We start from the raw sequence: 16349 nt of genomic DNA on the forward strand, positions 1-16349 counted from the left end.
GAGTAAATTTAGTCTAATCAATTTAAAATTTTTTGATAAAAGAACCAATAGAAATTAAGCTCCCTAGAAGACTATTGGACAGTCTCCCAAGGGGTCCAATGAGCATCCCAACGATCCAATGGCTTGCCTGATTCCTATTGGCCAAAGACAAAAAGGTCCAATGAGAATTTAGATGAATTATTTAATTACCTAAAGCTCTCACAAATAGGAAAGGGGGACTCATTTCACAAGGCTATCAATTATGCTTCTAATTTCTGATTGGCTAAGCTTTGCAAGAGCCAATGAGATGCCAACATGAGCAAAAAACAAGAGGGATTGACCAAGAGAGAGAAATCTTGGCATTTTTAGTCTTACAGACTTTGCTACACACACACACACACACACACACACACACACACACACACAAGTTATGTCCTTCTCCAAGAATTGAGAAGTAGAGGCCTACACCAACAACTCTTGTCTATGGAATGCAAATCCAACCAAGAGCCAAGCTTCAATGGCATGCTCATCTCCTCTACCATGCTAATTACTAAGCTAAACTATGCTATTAGAGTGATTATGTGAGGATAATACTTCTTTCTTGTAAGATACATCTTCTTCCTCTCAATCGATCCTCATTCTCTGCTAGGTCTCACCATTTTTGAAGGCGTGTGAGGTCTTGGGACTGAGGCTAGGGACACTAGGTGTGTTTTTCAAGCATAATTTGGTGCATGAAGCTTCTATCTTCATTGTACCAACTAGTTTTTGTCAAGGAACACAAAGATTGTATTGTACAAAATTCCCTTTGATGGAAGAAGCTATAATACAAAACCTTTATGGAGGGCGGATTGCTTCCATGTAAATCTGGTCCTCAAGTGTTGTCAATTGTTCTATTTTTCTCTCTTTTCAAGTATTGTCAATACCAAATTAGCTAGGTGTAAATTGCTATGTTGATTTCTCAAATTAAGTACTCTCTCTATGCTCATTAGGAACTTGTTCTTAATGAAATGCTCACTATGTTATCAATTTTCGCTACACACAAGTTACTAGTGCATTAAATGTTACACGTTGTAAATTAAAAGGCAACCATCAATCATTGAACAAATGAGAACATTTATACTGATAGATGGATGGCTATTTAAGCAAGGGAATGAAGGATTATTGAGGCTATGTATAGAGCCAACAAAGAAGAGCGTGTCCTTGAGCCAAACTCATGTGCAAACAATGGGGATCCATGAAAAAATGCAAACATTTCAACAATTGATGAGACTAGGAGTGTACTGGTCTAATATGAAACAAAGTGCTCATGACTATAGTAGTTCATGTGACATTTGTGCAAACTAGGTACCTAAAGTATAGAGCATGAAACACTATTTAGAGTAGCAATCGCACCCAAGTGGAGTTAGTATATTGTGGATTACCTAGAAAAGGTGTCTTGCCGGAAAAGATGAGTAGATGGAGACGGAAATCAATTTAGATTGAAGCAAAAATCTACCTATACAAATGAGGAAGTGATAACAACTTGCAAATTTGTGCCACAAAAAGTGAGTACATCCCGATTCTTGAGCAAGCCCATGTTGAAGAGGTAGGCGGATTTTTTTGCGAATACAACTACAAAAGAAATACTTATTGTGATGATTGCCAACGTACCAAAGCTCCTATGAGGCGAGACAAAATAGCTAATATGGGAGCAAGGGTTTTTTCTAAATGGGGGATATAATTTGTTGGACTTATCACACTTCTTGCATATAGGATGCATACTCAATACATCATTGTGGCGATAGATTATCTAACCAAGTGGATAGAAGCCAAAGAGATGCAAATAAAAAATGCAAGGAAATAGCCATAGTTCCTATACGAGAACATCTTCACCAGATACGGGCTATTGGCTGAGATAGTTTACTCACTTCCTAAATGAAATGATTGAATTCTTGTTGAAAGAATTCATGGTGATTAGTGTGCCATATCACCCTCAAGAAAACAGACAAGTTGAGAGCACAAACAAGATTCTATGCACTGTGCTCACCAAAATAGTGGATTAAGCAGGAGCATACTGGGAACAAAAGTTACATTCAACTCTTTGGGCAAATTACGTTGCTGCTAACAAAACAACAATATGAACAATACTTTTCAATACGGTGTTTGGAATTAATGGCATACTGCCTATGGAATTCTTAAGTCCTACACTTTGAGTAGCCAAGAACTTAGAATGGACACAACATGAGCTATTTGATAGGATCAACCCGTTAGAAAATCTAGATGAATTGTGTATCAAAGTTGTCACTGCCATCTACACACAACAAGGCACATGAAGGAATTCCATGGTCAACCAATGATCAACAAGGCATTTCAAAAGGGGGACTATGTATTAGTCTACACCTTAAAACATCACTCCAAAAAGTCACAAAAGCAAGGTAATGGCCCATTTCTGATTAGCAACATATCATAAAGTGGTTCCATAAATCTTGCAACATTAGAGGGAGAGGAGATGCCTAACTTGATCAGTTGTTGTAGGTTAAAGAAATATCATCTCTACCACTTATCACTGAAATATTGACAAAGATTCATCAAGCAACAGAATGAAAGCAGATTTCTCAAACTATTAAAACACATTGTAAGGAGGAAGCAAAGTTGCAAATGTTAAATGCAAAGAGCTACAAAATACAATCCAAGGTCCACATTTGGAAATTGCACCTCCTCCTATCAAAGCTATTCAAACAAAGCCAAATTGTCTTGGAGGTATGGATGTATGCATCAATATCCACCTACCAGATTGATCAAAGGAGAGAGCACTTGTGATACTAAAGCTTGAGTCAATGCCACAAAATATTTGACATACTTAAAGCTGTCAGATGCAATATTGAGGCCAACTCCAATCGAGCTCAAGGCAGCAAACAAAGGTATGATGGTTAGTTTAGATCAAGCCAATGTGGTAATCAACATAGATGGCCATCACTACCAGTACTAGTTTCATGTAATGATAGATACTGATCTCAAATGAGGCAATCATATTGGGTGTCTCATGGATATGAACATACAAAATAGTTCCAGATTGGTACGAAGCAATCTTAAAGTTTAACCTTAAGAGCACTTGCTATGTCATGCCCTTGAATCAAACTAATCATATATGGAATGTACAACCAGTTCAAACCAAACCACAGCCTGAATTGCAGACTAAATTGGCTCAACCACCCTATGGAAAACCAATCATGCAAGTATGGGTGAAGAAGTCAATCATGACGGACAAACCACATCATTTATAAATACCAAAGCCAGAATCAGAGCCTTTGCCTTCCACATCAAAGAAACAACCACCATCAACAACACACAATGCTCAAAACAGGTATACTTGGAAAGAAAAGTAAAAAAAATGGACAAACTATGTAGTTAACCAACCCAGGTATAAATGGATCCCCAAGAGAAAATTGTACAATAAACCAACAAATGAACTTGGCAATGGAGACCCAGACAACCAAAATGGAAAATACCTTCACCGTCTCCACAACCAAAATACATATGGGTACCAAATTATAAACAAAGCACTGTAAATATCCAATCGATGGTACTCACAAAACCAACAATGAAGGAATGCGCTCACAATCTTCAAAATATTTTATTTGGACAATGCATTATAGGAGCCTCATCAATGAAAGCCACTTAACAAACTATTATGTACCCACATCTTGCACAACATATTGCTACCCCATGTATCTCTTCCATTGGTATAATAAGGCCACATTACATGGCTTTGCATAGAAACATTGTGCACACCCAAAGATAATACACAAACCTTCGTCCAAGATGACTCAGAATGGGAAGGGGGGAGTAGCAGTAACTTTGGAAACTTATTGCAAGATCTGAAGCTACAAGGTGTCAATAAATTATGTATATATTGTACAATGCGTGTTTTGTCGCTTAAATTTTTGCTTTTTTTGTTGTTTTTTATCAGGATTTATCTCTTATCATGCATAATGATGAGCCATGAAAACAACAATTATTGTCAAACATGATTCCGAGAGTGAGAGACTATACATATGGGTGTATAAAATAATTTTGCCTAATTTTTGGTCAAATATGTTAGCATATACACATGATGGTAGTGATGTGTGTGAACACACTTAGGACCATCGTGGCATTTTTTCCCTCACTAGGAGGTTTTTCCCCCATGCATTGTATATACGCCCATCACTCTAGGGCTACCTTATCTTTCTATTGTGCACACTAAGTATACACTCTATTGTGTGCCTTGAGCTTCCTTCATCTTCTCCAAGATGTGTGTGTTTTGTAGCAACCCTATTCCAAAATGGTATCAGAGTAGGTTGCATACTCCCGTGCTTAGTCACCAGTAGCTCTAGCACTCGCCTGCTCACTTTCTTTGATTTTTGTGAGCTTAAGAAAGCATCAACAGGTCGCCAAATACTTTGGGTGGGCTCACAGAGCTCGGTCTGCTCATATTTTTGATTCGGGATCATTTCTGCCTTCGTTTCCACTACAGGTTATACTGTGTATGCTATTTTATCATTTTGTGCAAAGCTTTTGTCAATGTTGTTTTTTGCATAATAGGTCCCTTATAGTCTTCTACGGTTTTTGCTTTATAGCACGTGTTGTTCCCGCTTCGTTTCTCCTCTTTTCGGGTAGTTTTCACATCAGGTGCAGCATTTTCCATGGCTGACAACAACACAGATGTGTTCAAGATGTTTGCTGCTGAGGGTATATTGAATGGGGTAAATTACCCTATGTGGGCTTATATGATGCAACATGTCCTTGTGTCAAAGGACATTTGGAATATTGTGCATGGAATTGATGTATGTCCTAGTTGTGAGGATGTTGCAGGTTTTGGTGGCATGATTGTTGCTACCAGAGCTGTTAGTCCTACGACTGAGCAAGCTTGTTGGGATGTAAAAGATGCACAAGCTCATGCTCTGATTGTGTTGTTTGTGAAGTGCAGTATTACTCCTCATATTCATTCATCAAAATTTTCAAAACAGGCTTGGGATATTCTAACTGGTCTTTATGCAAATTGCAATGAGGCTAAAATTTCATTGCTACGTAAAGACCTGGAGTCAAAGATTATGCATGAGGAAGATGAGATGGACTCTTCCCTTGCTGGTGTCAAGGATATCAATGAGCAACTAATTTTTGCAAGAAAAGTATTTTTGAGAGTTCCCTTGTGCAGAATTTTCTTGACGCTTTGCCATATTCTTACCAGACTTTTGCTACTCGGAGACTTATGCCCAAGAAAATCCAGAGTTTGTCAAGTTTGATGCATTATGCACATTGCAGCTGCAAGAGTCCCTTTCAAGAAAAAACAAGACTAGATAGCGTGCAGTTGAACAGGCCTTGGCCTTTATGGTTGCTCAAAGAAAAGGTGGTAACAGCAATGTAGCCACTTCTCATGGTTCTTGTGGGAGTGGAAAAACACATGTCCCTAATGCTTCTGTCGGCAACAATTTGTCTAGGAGTTTTGGTGATAAGGTAAAAAAGAAGATGTGTTGCCATTATTGAGAAGCTAATGATCACTTGATCAAGCAGCATCCAAAATTGAAGGCAAAAGACGCTAAGAAGAAAGAGGCTGGATCAATTACAGGGTCCAATACAAGTGCAACTATTGTGGAGTCTTTTGTGAAAGGAGATTGTGATGCTCATGTAGATGTAGAGTGGGCTTTTAATGCAGAGTGTACTTATGATCATGCTCTCCATGATTCATGCATGTCAGTTGCTGCAGATTCACATGTGTGGTATTTTGATAGTGGTGCTACAAAGCACATTACCTCACATCGTGATTTGTTTACCTCTCTTGAGGCTGTTCCTTATGGGAATTTAGTCACTTGTGCCTACAATACCTCTTATCCGGTTTATGGAGTTGGAAAGATTGTGCTTACTGCTGCAAATGGTACTTCTTTCACACTTGTTGATGCATTGTATGTACCTGGGATCAAGAAGAATCTTTTGTCTATATCTAAACTTGCTAGACTTGGTCTTATAGTCAAATTTGTGGATGAGAGATGTACATTACATGATCTCAGTTTTGGTCATGAAATTGTTGCATCTAGCATTTCATGTTGTGGGTTATATAAGCTCACTTTGTATGACAAGCGTGGGAATTTTTTTGCAAATGTTGTTGTAGATTCAAAGGCAATTTTAGATGCAAAAATTTGGCATGCACATTTTGGGCATCTGAATTTTGCCAGTTTACTACGTTTGCAAAAACCGTTTGCTCAATCACATGGGCTTTATCTCGAGCATCACAAGACCATTAACAAGATCACTTTATATGAGTGTGTAATCACTCCAAGCTTCATGCTTGCACAAAGAACATTGAGGTGCATTACCACTTTGTCAGGGAGAGACTCTCAGCAGGAGAGATCAGCTTGCCTTACGTGCCAACACAGGACAACCTTGCAGCATGAGAATTTCAAAGCTTTCTGCAAAGATTTTGGCTTACTCCCCTTTGTGTATTGATCATGTCCTTAGGGTATGACACTTCCCTATACTCTATGTGCCAGCTCTTGTTCACCGCATCACCCAGGGGGAATTTGTTACATATACATCTAGTAGTGATGTGTGTGAACACACTTAGGACCGTCGGGGAATTTTTTCCCTCTCTAGGAGGTTTTTCCCCCTGTACGTTGTATATACGCCCATCACTCTAGGGCTATCTTATCTTTCCATTGCACACTAAGTAATACACTCTTTATTGTGTGCTTTGAGCTTCCTTTGTCTTCTCCAAGTTGTGTGTGATTTCTTACAACCCTAATTCCAACAAAATAATAATAAAATTTTAGTAGTTTTCTTCCTTTTCTAATCTAATAAGGATAAAAACTTAATAAAGTGAGCCAAGAAAATTAGAATCAAGTTCTAAAGCAAGCACCAAATCTACAAAGCAAGAGCTTCAAGCATGTCAAGTATGGAAGAAGTTAGCACAAGTCAAAATTTGGTCCAACTTGTGGACCAAAAATTGCAAAATCGTGGGAAATTAGCGACAAAGAATCCATATGACAAACCATCTGAGAAGCAGGTGGTATACTATGAGAAACCATGGCAAACAAGGTAAGTATACAATTAGCACACCGGGTAGGTCGGACACATATAGGCCAATTGGGGCAAGGTAGAGCTTATTTGCAATTGACTAAGCCAGAGAGAGAGAGAGAGAGAGAGAGAGAGAGAGAGAGAGAGAGAGAGAGAGATACTTGCTGTATTTTTGCCTATTGTGGACACCTAAAGACACTACGTTGCACCAGCTTTGATAGGTACGATCCTTAATCAATCATGAGAAAATGTGTATAGCCTACATTGCACAAAAAACACCAAATCAAATGCACGGATCAAATCCAAGACGGATTGGCTGCAAACTACTGGGGGCTCATAGGGGCACCAAAACTTTTCCAAATTCAAAAATATTTCACTAGGGAGCTCACAAAACTGGGCAGAATATAGCTATGCCATCACAATGCGAAAAGGGGGTGGAACATGGATCACGATCCATGTTCCTTAACCTCTAGTTTCAAAGAAATTTGGGTAGAAGGCTCATCTCAGCATTGCTTAAACATTGGTGTATTCACCACAGATCAAAAAAGCTTCCCAACATGGATCTTGATCCATGTACCCAATAGTGCCATAAGTCTGCAAGATCTGGCCCACAGTTAGTTATCAGCTAGAGGATATCACCATGAAAATTTGGTTGAAATGGTCAGGGGTTACATCTTCTCAATAGGGGTTCCATCTTCTCCAGGTTCTCCAGCAATATGCGATGCCTTTTTTTGTCTTTACCACTGTCTGCCGTATCCATTTCACCATCTTCTGTTTAAAGTGCTCCAGGACATGGCAAAGAGTTTTTGGACTCAGCCTAAAGGGAAAGTGAAAAGGTTCAATTGCTATGCAGCCCCTATTATGTATTGGGTAGTGCAGATTATGCAGAAAAAGGCAGATGCAATAGTTGTTCTCACCCTGCAAGATGATCCAAAAGAACAAGAACAAGGCCATTCCAAAATGGCCAAAGGGAAAGGCATCTTGCGCAAGAGGGCAAAGGTACAAAAAGATTCATTTGAGCAGCTAGCAACACTACCCTTCTCCGAATCACAGGTCCAAATCTATGACATCCATACTGCAACACCAATAGTGCGTATATCTACTTCTGTGGCCACCTCAACTTTCACACCACCTCTTGTGAGTAGTGTTGCAGTCACTAAAACACAACCTCTAGTTGTGTCGCCAGTACCACGTACTACTCTTAGTGCAGAGGCACCTAGGGATACTGCAGGGGTGTCTAGCTCTAGGACACCTACATCTGAACAACATGACATATATGAGAATTTTGCACCTCAGGCCGACAGACTTTTAGATGCAGATAGAAGATCCATTTTGACGATTATGAATGTAGCCCTCTCATTGCAAGGGACCAACGGTTTGCATCGCGCTTGCTATGACAGTATGCAAAGGGAAGTGCAAGCTCATCTTCAACGAGCGATGGATAGGGACATGTTAGTTGCTACGGCTCAAGATCTCATAAAAATCTTAACTCAACAGGTAGTGGACCTCAAACATATTGTCCACACTCAGCAAAAATAGTTAAAAGAGGCAAATGGTATGGCCGCAACAGTTCAGGACCTCTCTCCTGTGGTACATACAATGTGTCCCTCATGTGAAAAATACCAAGCTGTAGCCATTTCACAGACAGTTTTACAGCTACAACTGCAGCTACAACTACAACCTTAGTTTCTACGCAAGTTCCTTCTATGGAAACACAGATACAGACGGACGTTTCCAAAGCCCATTCAGGGGATTCTCAAACAGCAGAGAAAACAAATCCTACCAATATGGAGTCTAAGCCAGCAGGATCGGTCTCATCACAATTTCATGGACCGTCTATGGCCTCCCCCTCCCAGTCCCCATCCTTTCCTTAGCACTTCTATGGCTTCCCTGGATTCCAACAACCTGTCCCACCCTCTCAGCCTACCCATTATTTTCCTAGGTTTCCATCCGCTCCACCTACTCACCCCACTCAGCCTGCTGCTCATGGGGTGGCTACTCCATACCCGATGTACCCTCCTCATGGCCACTACCCCTCACCATACACATGGCCTCCATCTCCTTACCCACCTTTCTATCAGCCTCCTCCTCCTCCTCCTCCTCCATCATCCGACCACCAACAGTAGATCGCCAATATTTCAGTTCTCTAGTTCCGCTCTCCGGGACGGGCAGCGGTCTTGTGGTGGGCAACCTGTAGCTAGCAGGCTACAGTGTCACTTTCACAAGACAATTAGTTTACAGTTGGTCTTTGGTCAGTTGGCTGGTCGGTTCACACTAGACGGACTCGTTCGGCAGAGACACGTGGTAGGGATACAGTGGTTTAGTGGACATTGTGGCCAAGTCACCACCCCCACCCAGTGGGGATAGACTTAGGTGATGTTCTTTATGAGTCGTTGGTGGCTCTTTATGATTGTATATATGAGTAGTAGTTTTGGGTCAGAGAGTTTGGTACGTAGTCGTCTAGAGTGAGTGAGTCTATACTCAGAGCACGTCTTCACCATCCTTGCATATCTGAGCCTTGACACCCCCATTGTACCTGTGAGTCCTGGGCTGGAGCTGAGTGTGCTGCCACGCCAGAGTCTGTATCAGTTTTTGAGATAGTCGAGTCATATGTTTTGGTCTGCTGTTGTGTCTTTGTGAGCTCTGTTGACGTATATTGTTTCCTTTCTGTTTAGTCTGTTTGAGTGAGATTGTCACGCACATGGCATAGAGGACCACCCACTGTAGAGATCATGACACATTATCCGCGCTACAAATGGGTCACAAAGGAATGCAAAAATTCTTTTCAATTGGGAAAATTTTGTCAACCAAGTTAGAATGATCAAACTAGCTACAAATGTACTAGAAATGGATATGCAACTAGTCTTGCGTATGAACTACAACTTCCAATCATTATAATACCAAAATTCAATTCAATCCAATCAAAGTTTGCACCTAAAGACCAATATGGAAAAATTGGACCAAATTGTGCCATAGAGTGGGAAATTGGGTAAACTTAGGAAAAACTAATCCAAACTTGAAAATATTTCTCTAGTGTTCTAGGATAGGCTATTAGGATAGGACTACCAAGTTTCATCCCAAAATGTGACCAAACATGGATTGCGATTGAGGTACCTTTTTCAAATTTCCAGGCCAAAATCTAACCATCAACTCCCAAATGTCAAGTAAAGCCTAACCCTAAAGATTCAAGCCATTTGGACATCAAGGCCCTAGTAAAAGTGCCAAAATTCTTTGAGTATGTGGAAATGTCCAAATTTTGGCCTAGATTCCATACCCATGATCAAAATCACAATTGTTTTGAATTATAGCATCCACATAACATACTTTATCAGATGGTGCAAGTAGAATTCCAAAAGGTTTTCCAACATGGATCACGATCCATGTATCCCTAACCTAGAATTGACATGTAACACATTAAACTACTGTCCATAGTTGCACTCGTGAAGTTTGGTCAAATTTGGAGTTGTTTTGAACAAGTTATGCTCATTTTTAATTTTATGGTCAAGTTTGCATTTTTTCAACTTTCTTGAAAATTAAGTTTAACCAGTTTTCAAGCCTAACCAAGTGATTTTTTGGTAGCAAAATGCCTCGGCTAAAAGCTAGAAGGAGTAGGAAGCTGCTCCCTACAAGGTGGTCATCTTGTCAAATGAGAAATCTCACATCACGGATGAAGAGTTAGCCAAATTCTAACAAACATGTTCATCGACAAATTTCCAAGCAGCGGATGGAACTAAAGTGAAGATGATAATGTTTCCAAAGGAATTTTGGGCATTGTATCAACAAAGGGAAGTCCTCGAAGGAACAAGATGTTTAAAGTTCGAAAGTATTTTTAGACTATTTCCTTGGGGGACAAATTTTCAAAGGGCACATGAGTTAACGAGTTCTATTCAGTACAGTGGTGAAGCAAAAATCATAGACAAAGATGGTGCCACCATCAAGGTAAGGATTACATATGAGTTGGTTAATCAAGCTCTCCACCTCCCAGCTAAAACCCATAATTTTTTCAACAAGACCAAAGAAATTGACAATGAAAAAGTCTTTGTGAAGCAGCAAGGACACAAGTTCACATACAAAGACTTGATCTATTTAGAGACCAAGCTGCCCTTATGAATCATTTCACAATATCCAAAAGTATAGAAGTTGCTCAGATACACATAGATGAATCTACACAATGCAATGGCAATGGCAATGGGGCTGGCACAGAGGAGAGTAATCAGATGTGATTTGGGGAATTACTTCCTAGAAAATCTAGTCGACGAAAACCTTAAGGGTAGTGATGAATGCAGACCCAGTTCTCACCAGAATACATATTAGGCTAGCCTTGGGTATGATAGACCAGGTACCTGAGGAAGAATCTCAACTGAACCTACTCCACGAGGCAAAACATATTAGGCTAGCCTTGGGTATGATAGACCAGGTACCTGAGGAAGAATCTCAACTGAACCTACTCCACGAGTCAAAACATGCGGTCAAGTCGGTGGGCAGCTCTTCTACAATGCACACAAAGATAAGAACACGAGGAAAGAGTTCAAGGGCCAAACCACAAGATAGTCAGGCCACAAACTCTGACTTCAAGCTCAGTAGGGAAATCAAGTAAGAAACTATGATACTCCCTCTGAGTATCAATCTATTGGAAAAAAAGAAGACATTACAATCCCATTGATCCGCAAGAAAGCACAACCAACAGAGCAGATTCCAAAGATGCAATTTCAAAGATCAATGGAGGAAGTGTAGCAGCTCAGAGAAGAAATATTGGCAAAGCTATCCTCACAAAGAAAAAGAAGGTATAAGAGGTCTCTAAAGAGGATGAGTGAAGTTGGCCCTGTGGAGAAAAAGAAGGTACATGAGGTCTCCAAAAAGGATGAAGAAGATGACATCGAGCTTGATAAGAAGCTTGAAAAGATAAAAGAGGAGCAGCTAGAAAAAAACAAGCAACACACATGTCAAAAAGTGGAGGAAGAAGCTAAGCTAGTTGGAGCCTTCAATCAAAGGATTTATGAAGTTTTAAAGAGAAAAGCCCATGGAAGGGAAGAACAAGAGACAAAAAGGCAAAGGATGACAAATTTAGAATCCCTAATGGATTCTCCACGGAGTCAAAAGATACGACAACTACACACCAACAAGAGGAGATGAGACAGGAGACTGATCAACAGCAAGTCTCACCTAAGCCATCAACTCCTCCTTTTGCTACGTTGTCCAAGCCAATCAACAAATACATGCCAATGGAGTCTTATCTTCAAAAGATACGACAACTACAAACCAGCAAGAGGAGATGAGACAGGAGATTGAGCAACAACAAGTCTCACCTAAACCATCAACTCCTCCTTGTGCTACGTTTTCCAAGCCAACCAACAACTACAAGCCAAAGGAGTCTTACCTGGTGCACACAATGAAAGCAGTGATTTCCTAGATGGGAGATGTGCCGGATTTGACTTTCCAGATGCTGACCAAGATAGCCAAAATGATAATCACATGCATTTAAGGTTTTTGAAGACATTGATACAATAGAGAATCCATGGCAATTTTTCCTTGAATAAACTATAGGCATAGCATGGAACCTGGAGACCGAAGTCCCCAACCACAACATACTCAAGGGAATGTATGCCCAAATTATGCTCCTCCCTTGCATTATATGCAAACCTTTGAGGAGGCATTTATAACAGGCTTTTTTTAAATGGATTCTACCATTTTTAATCCCCTCACAAAAGATCTAAAAGCGCGACACATCGCTTACCAGAGTGCAGTTCTCAACAACCCGTTCAAAGACCTCTCAATACAAGCAGATATTGTAGCTCGGACTGCCAAGTTTAGTCGTATCACAAAGACACTCAAAAGGCAAGAATTTGGCTATTGAAAATCAAAGGATAAAGCTTGCACAAGGACCTGTGCAAAGGCTAGGAAGTCAGGAATGTTTGGTGGAGATACTTAACGAAATCCTTCTAACCGACTAGACCACCTCAATACTCAAATTTTGATGTAATTCATATTATTTTTCCGAAAATCCTTGTATAAAAGAAACATCATAATTTTTGATCCGTATTTTGTACTCTCAGATGTGTCCTAAGCCCAAAGAGCCTTGTAAGATGTCCATTGGCCAAATGACAAGCCATAAGTATAAAGCACAAAATATTTAGTTTGAAAGCATCATTGTAACATTATTCGAGTTTTGAAAGAGCTTTGTACATATGATTGTGAGCGGCTACTCAGTAGCACATTATAATCGATTTTTCTCTTACTCCGGTAATCAAAATTCAGTTCTTAGAAGTGCATTGTGTTTCTTGTCTCTTGTTCTATATTTAAGCATAATCATTCTCAGTTTTTTTGTGGTTTGCAACTACCAGTCGATGAGATAAATATGCACTTTTGATTGCAATTTTAAAAAAAAACATTTTGACCATAGGAGAGTGTTCCTAGACCATAGGGTGACCTTTCTAGAATGTCTTGTTAAAATTTTTAGGACCTGTACCATGATGGATCGGGATTTTTGTACCTTGTTGGATGACCTTCAGAATTTTTAGGATAGTGCCCCTACGCCTATTATAGCTCCTCCTAAATTTTAATTGCATTTTGAGTTCATTTGGTCAACGAAATGGCGTGATGACCTAGAGCGGTGAGATTAGAGAGTGATGGTTTACTAGTGTTGATGATATCTTATTTCCTTAGGTTCACTTGTTGAGGTTGACACCCTCAAAGAGTCTCCATGCCCCATTCAAGTCACTTCCCTGAGTATTGACATTATGCTAGTGCGCTAGACAGCTATGTTGCAAACATCCAATCTCTACGGCTCGCTAACAACATCCATCACAAGCCAAAACAATTGAAAAAAGTCTTCGTTCTGACCCCAGAGATGATAATAGCACTTAATATCTCCTACCCCAAAAACTCAACTTTTGGACATTTTTTTAAAAGGGCATTGGGCTTAGATTAGTAATAGAGAACTTGGGAGAATTTTCAAGTAATTCGAGCAACATTCGAGTTGCATGACCATTAGAATTACATCTAAAATTGCTAGACACAAAAATTGTTGGGATATTGAGATAAATTGGTCCAAAAAATTATAAAACCACATTCAAAGCTTATTGAACGCATGCTTAACCATTGTGGATCAACAAAAGTGGAAAAGTATGAATTTTTTCACTCGATAGATAATAAACGCGCTTATTATCTCTTGTTAGTCAGAGATCTCATTTTGGACATTTTTTGGTTCACAAGGCTGGTAGACACTTCATACAGTTATCCTAGCAAGTTTGAAGTCATTTGGACATTGTTTGCTATTTGAAATTGAGTTTTCTGGATTTGAAGGTTACAAATTGGTCCTTTGGCTACTTTGGCAAGATTGAAACCAAAAATTTTGACCAAGAAACCTTGATTGTACAAGAGTGATCAAGATCCGACTTGAGCAATAGCTAGATTGGATTTACAATGGCTGAAACAGGCTGGTATTGGAACCAAAGGCAAGGTATTTGTTTTCCTTGATCATTTCAAGTCTTTATGAACCTTAGGTCATGCCATAGCATAGAAAATCAAGGCTATAATAGAGAGACTGAGACTAGATTATCTATGGAGGAGAGTGTGAACCAAGGGAGGCTTTTAGAGGCAATAGTTAAGGAAGTGTCTAGAACTTACTCTGACTCAAGTTTTGATATGTCTCTTTTTGACTCAATCAAGGACTCAAACCTCTCTAAGATTCAAACACATTTTGACCTTCTACAAGAACAACAAGTACGGGCAAGGATAAATGAAAAACTTGCCACCTACTCCGAAGAAAAAGACCCAAAAATAGAAACTTCTAGAGCTTCCAGAATACCAAGTAGAGGAAGAGTCTATAAGGGAAGCAAAGAAGACACTTGTTGCAGGGAATCTTCTTGAAAAATTCATGTAGCCATATTCCACGATTTCTTCAAAAGTGCAAAAAACCAAGCAATAGAACTTCAAATGTTGCCAAAGGGGATCTACAATGTGGCACAGACTCTAGAGCTCAAAGAGGCCCATAGAAATGACTTCTACCTTTTTATCACATGGATCCATGTGGAGTTGAACTTTAGAGAGAATATGAGCTATTAAGCGCTATTATGGAAGATGGCATGACCTGAATTTTTGACTCTATCGGCCAAGCAATTGAAGTAAATATCTCAAAAGAGATTGCTGCTGAAGCTTTGAAGCTACCAACAGGAGGGGAATCCATGAGATCTAAAGATAAAAAGTGAACAAGGGGGTTTACTCGCAACACCATTGTGGCAACTTTCCAAGACATGATCCATAAGCCAGTAGAGGAACCCACCCGCCTCTTTCATTTGCACTTCCCACATCCAAGAGACCACCAAGGTACACATGCCCCAACCACGCGGTGGCATCATCATTCACTATTGCCCTAAAGATAAAGTTACCAATGCAAATAGACCATGCTTCTTATGTGCTCAACACTCTGAAGAGCGCCAAAGAATCAAGCGCAATTAGTTACCTAGGTGCACCAAAAGTCCTCACCAAAATTTCCTACCATGGAGTGGTGTTGACGGCGGAACAAAAAAGAAGTCTCCCCAATACATTGTATCATTAATTTTTGCAGCAGAATGATATTTTTTGTAACATTTGAGCAGCCATTAGATTTTGTGGGAACAAGCCTCTAAGGAGAAATGTATATAAGTCAATTTTTGTAGCCCTAAACCCAACTCTTGAATTAATCAAATCCAGTTTTCACTGTGCGTTGTGTCTGAGAGAGAGAGAGAGAGAGAGAGAGAGAGAGAGAGAGTGTGTGACTTCTTCTCTTCCCTATGCATGCTACAAAAGGTCCATTGCTAAAGCAACACCACCATCATGTTAGCAATAGAAAGGGATTCCATTCAATGCCAAGAGTGTGTGATTCTGACTACGATGCAAAGTGAGCTCCTATGAGCTTTTGGGTGAGTTTTCTTGCAAATCGGGTGTTCGTTTGGAGATTTGTTTGCACCTATGGATTCAAGGAGAGTAGAGCTACACGTTAGGACTATATGCCATGAAGAATGGTAACCTATATTTTACTACCTGTCTTTATACACGATTGCCTCAAGAGGTAGTTGGAGGTCGGATATCGAGTCACAGTCCATAGGGTATTGATCTTGTAATAAGGAGAGTATACCTTGTGAGTTTCGTGACATTTCAAATGAATTTGGCCTAGATTTGGATAGCATGAACATCGTAGGTTGTATTTCTTTCACTAGTGTGAGAACCTTAGATTTGATTTCCTTGATTAGAGATTTTCTTAGAAGGTCGAGAAGGTGGTTGACCCCCATCTTCTTGTTTCCATGCACCTAAGGGTTAAGCTTTGCCCTCGGACGACATAGAGTTGTTGGTTCTGCTCTCGC

The sequence above is a fragment of the Adiantum capillus-veneris genome, chromosome 28 (genome assembly GCF_014529385.1).
Source record: "Adiantum capillus-veneris isolate H3 chromosome 28, ASM1452938v2, whole genome shotgun sequence".
In the NCBI taxonomy this organism is placed as follows: domain Eukaryota; kingdom Viridiplantae; phylum Streptophyta; class Polypodiopsida; order Polypodiales; family Pteridaceae; genus Adiantum; species Adiantum capillus-veneris.